Here is a 5,000-nt window from a genome sequence, read left to right on the forward strand (position 1 = left end):
GTCGCTCTCCCTATTGAACATTATTACTCTCTCACGTCGCCACTGCGGTTTCCGCGACAGCAGCAGCATCATCATGATGTTGCATCCACCAAATAGTCCGGAACCGGGTTATTCGGCTGTCTGCGAACAGTCCGGTTTTAACCTTACCCAACATCCACTCTCGAGGTGCGGTACGGTGAATGTCCTATCGTCCGACCTTGTATGCTGGATTGCACTATTTTACTATATTAAGGGGAGAGGGTGCCTTCACACACATATTCGGTGTGAAATATCTTCCGCCCCCCAGCGGAGCGCTTCGGCGCCTCTGCGAAGCAAAGCGCGGCATTCAAAAACAACAACCAAAATTGCCGTCGCTTCCCTGCCCTGCAATGGCTGGAGCAGAAGGAGAGAGAGAGAGATTTTAGTCTCATTGGATCAGAGGACTGGCAGTGGAGCGGGCTTATGGCGAGTAGGCTCGCGCTCTATCAATTACACTTGCCAGGTCTCTCTTCCGTTTGGACATTATTTACTCCGTCTCTCTCTCTCTCTCTCTCGGCGCACACGTCGCCACCCTACTAGTTTCCGTCACAGCATATGCTGCGGCCTTTCAGTCCGGAACGGGGCTCCCCTTCGCCTTGCTGTCTGCCCAACTTAGCGGACTTGCGTTGGCTGATCACCCCGTCTTCGCGTCTGTGCCGGCCTTCAATGCAGCGCCCAACCGTCTATTGACCGAGATTCATTGCACTATTCCACGCGCAAACGGCTACCCTAAATGTGCATAGACAACGCTCATGGTTCAACACGACCAGGGCGCAGTCTGGGAGCCGAGTATACTAAAAAGAGAGTTTAGCAGCCAAAACTCGTCAAAGCACACGTTGGGTTACCCCATCACCTAACAACGATGATGGCGGTTCCCACCCGTGAAATACACAACCTAACCAATATTGGGCGACGATGGCGCTCATGAGCCCACGTCCCCACAAACAGTAAGAGAAAGAGAGAGAGGAGGAGATGGGCCAATGTCTTATGCCTCGCTGGGGCCAAGAGAAGAGAAGAGGAGCGGATAAGGGAGGAGATTGGCCAACGTGCGGTCCCTCGCCCAATGTCGGCTGCCTCGCTGGAGCTGGGTAAAGAGGAGAGGAGCGGATAAGGGAGGAGATTGGCACACACGGTGGCGCTGCGGGCGCCGAGGATAGCAAGAGAAGGTGCAGTTTGATCTGATCATCTGGTTTGCTATTTCTCTAAGGCCAAAGTGCGGTCCCTCGCCCAATGTCGGCTGCCTCGCTGGGGCAAAGAGAAGAGGAGAGGATAAGGGAGGAGATTGGCACACACGGTGGCGCTGCCGGCGCCGAGGATAGCGAGAGAAGGTGCAGTTTGATCTGATCATCTGGTTTGCTATTTCTCTAAGGCCAACGTGCGGTCCCTCGCCCAATGTCTTCTGCCTCGCTGGGGCAAAGAGAAGAGGAGCGGATAAGGGAGGAGATTCGCCAACGTGCGGTCCCTCGCTCAATGTCGGCTGCCTCGCTGGAGCTGGGGCAAAGAGGAGCGGATAAGGGAGGAGATTGGCACACACGGTGGCGCTGCCGGCGCCGAGGATAGCAAGAGAAGGTGCAGTTAGATCTGATCATCTGGTTTACTATTTCTCTAAGGCCAACGTGCGGTCCCTCGCCCAATGTCTTCTGCCTCTCTCTCAATCTCACTATTTTGGCCGCCGTGATAGGCGCCGCCAACAGCAGCAGCTACCTGGTTGATCCTGCCAGTAGTCATATGCTTGTCTCAAAGATTAAGCCATGCATGTGTAAGTACAAGCCGATTTAAGGCGAAACCGCGAATGGCTCATTAAATCAGCTATGTTTCATTGGATCTGTAAACCCACTTACTTGGATAACTGTAGCAATTCTAGAGCTAATACATGCAATTGGTCTCTGACCGCAAGGGAAGAGCGCTTTTATTAGTTCAAAACTGGTCGGGCCCCGGTCCGTAACCCACCTGTGGTGAATCTGAATAACTTCGGGCTGAGCGCACGGTCTCCGCACCGGCGCCGCTTCTTTCAAGTGTCTGCCTTATCAGCTTTCGATTGTAGGTTATGCGCCTACAATGGCTATAACGGGTAACGGGGAATCGGGGTTCGATTCCGGAGAGGGAGCCTGAGAAACGGCTACCACATCTAAGGAAGGCAGCAGGCACGCAAATTACCCACTCCCGGCACGGGGAGGTAGTGACGAAAAATAACGATGTGAGTCTCATCCGAGGCCTCGCAATCGGAATGAGTACACTTTAAATCCTTTAACGAGTATCCATTGGAGGCAAGTCTGGTGCAGCAGCGATAATTCCAGCTCCAATAGCGTATATTAAGTTATTTGCGGTTAAAAAAAGCCGTGAATTTGGATCTCAGTTCGGTTCGTAGATTTTTCGCCAGTGTTTACTATCCGCATCGAACAACCCGCCCGCCCGCTTCGCCAGGATGCTCTTTATTAAGAGTGTCGGTGGCGAAGTTTACTGAAAAAAATTAGAGTGCTCCAGAGCAGGCTATTTGAATATGGCCCGAATAGTGATGCATGGAATAATGGAATAGGACCTCGGTTCTATTTTGTTGGTTTTCGGAACCAGAGTAATGACTAATGAACAAGCGGGGGAGCATTACGTATTGCGACGCTAGAGGTGAAAGTGCTTGGACCGTCGCAAGACGAAACTTCTGGCATTGCAGATATTTTCATTAATCAAGAACGAAAAGTTAGAGGTTCGAAGGCGATCAGATACCGCCCTAGTTCTAACCATAAGCGATGCCAACTAGCGATCCGCCGGCGTTATTCCCATGACCCGGCGGGCAGCTTCCGGGAAACCAAAGTCTTTGGGTTCCGGGGGAAGTATGGTTGCAAAGCTGAAACTTAAAGGAATTGACGGAAGGGCACCACCAGGAGTGGAGCCTGCGGCTTAATTTGACTCAACACGGGAAACCTCACCAGGCCCAGACACCGGAAGGATTGACAGATTGAGAGCTCTTTCTCGATTCGGTGGGTGGTGGTGCATGGCCGTTCTTAGTTGGTGGAGCGATTTGTCTGGTTAATTCCGATAACGAACGAGACTCTGGCCTACTAAGTAGTCGACGGATCTCCAGAAAATGGTGTCAGTTCGCAACTTCTTCTTAGAGGGATAAGCGGCAATTCTAGCCGCACGAGATTGAGCAATAACAGGTCTGTGATGCCCTTAGATGTTCTGGGCACTTGCAGCGTATTCTGAAGGGATCAGCAGGTTTTTCCCCTCGAGAGGGCGGGTAACCCGTTCAAAAGCCTTTCTTGATAAGGATTGGGGCTTGCAATTGTTTCCCATGAACGAATTCCCAGTAAGTTAAGTCATCAGCTTGCGCTGACTAAATCCCTGCCCTTTGTACACACCACGTCGCTTCCACTACCGATTGAATGATTTAGTAGAGGCCTTGGGACTGGGCGCTCTTGGATTAATAGAAGCCCCGTTGCCCTTGAGGTTTTCTGAAGTCGTCGCCTCGAAACTGTGGAAAGATGTCCAAACTTTCCGATCATTTAGAAGTAAAAAGTAAGTAACAAAGTTTCCGTAGAGTGAACCTCTTGGAAGGATCGTGCTGAAAGAAAGAGAAGCGAGCGCTCTTAAAACTTCTACTACTCTCTGATTTGGGCGGTCTCGGGCTCTGCTCTGGCAACTCCAGCAGCGAAAGAGGACAATCCCGGCCCCCGCACCAAAAATAGGTACCACCACGCTGTAGGTGGACCACACTCGGGCGAGAGCGCGAAGACCGGAGGAGGAGGACGGACGGGGCTTTGGACGGCTGCCCGTCCGTTCCTTACTACCGGCGAATAAGCCTCTTGACCCCAAAAGAGTGAAATTCAAGTGTCAAAAAACAACAACAAGCCGTCCGGCCAAACCCAAACCACAAACTTGGGCTATGTCTGTCAAACCCTTTCATTGAGACTCGACCTGTGATGGTTAGTCGCAAAAAGACCAAATGGCAAATACACAACTCTTAACGGGGGATCACTCGGCTCGTGGGTCGATGAAGACCGCAGCAAACTGCGTGTCGGTATGTGAATCGCAAGAATACCAGATACATCGACAAGTTGAACGCATATTGCGGCGGCAGCAGCCATATGAGCTTGTCGCCGCCACTCCTCTCACGGTCGGAAATATACATCCATCGGTTGCTGCGAGTTGATTGCCTGCTGACTGTCTCCCCGACACGAGTAACCGAACGACTTCCATGCGGGTTTAATCGCCAGCGCCTTTAGCGTGCCCATAAAACAAGCAAACCTATCACTAGCAAGTCCATGGACTTGGCGCGCACATTCAACCACAACAAAAGCGACAGTTATGCGCCACCATAAACAACAGGCGGCGCTCTTTTTGCCTGCTGTCCTGGGAACCACGAATGGCCGTCGGCCGCTCATGGCTGATGCTGCACATGTTCTAAGAGGCACTCCATCCCACGAAGAGGAAACGAAACCGGGTCGGATATCTTTTAAGTAAGCCCCGCCGGAATTTCGTCTATCACCTCGAAAAGAGTGCTTGGCATGCATTGCAGTGGAACCTAAATTGATGAGTGCGCCTGGGCCCGCAGTCTACCATGTAGTGGTGCAGGCAGAGAGATGAGAATGCTTGGGTGACGCCGTGCTCTTCCTCACGCGCTCCTCCACCCTCTCCCACGGTCAGACGCGGTGTGGGCGTTCTCTTTGAGAGTTCGCCACGAGTCCACGTCTATCTCATGACTGGGAGGGAGGCAGGGGGAGTTCTCTCTAAACGCGTTAAAGACGGTGTTGCGCCTCATAACGGCGCTAGCCGGGATAGAGCACTAGTTCTGCAGCCGGAAAGGCCGCTCACGCCAATTAATACTGCGACTCTCGCTCTCTTTCTCCGGATAAACAAGTGCCACTGCTGTGGCATGCGGGAACGGGGAAAGAGGTCAAAGTTTAAGCGGCAAAGGTGCGGCCGAGTAAGGGCGGAACACGAGCGTATATGCATTAAAACTGTGTGTGTATATGACTCTGCGAGAG

The 5,000-nt window shown here is 52.3% G+C and overlaps 1 non-coding gene across 1 annotated transcript; it reads left to right on the plus strand.

Moving 5' to 3' along the window:
• The first annotated feature begins 3,971 nt into the window (after positions 1–3,971).
• Positions 3,972–4,133, plus strand: LOC121870712. The gene has a single exon (XR_006089757.1). It is a non-coding gene; the product is annotated as a 5.8S ribosomal RNA (ribosomal RNA).
• The last annotated feature ends 867 nt before the right edge of the window (positions 4,134–5,000 follow it).

The sequence above is a fragment of the Homarus americanus genome, unplaced genomic scaffold, assembly GCF_018991925.1.
Source record: "Homarus americanus isolate GMGI-L3 unplaced genomic scaffold, GMGI_Hamer_2.0 scaffold21522, whole genome shotgun sequence".
NCBI lineage: Eukaryota > Metazoa > Arthropoda > Malacostraca > Decapoda > Nephropidae > Homarus > Homarus americanus.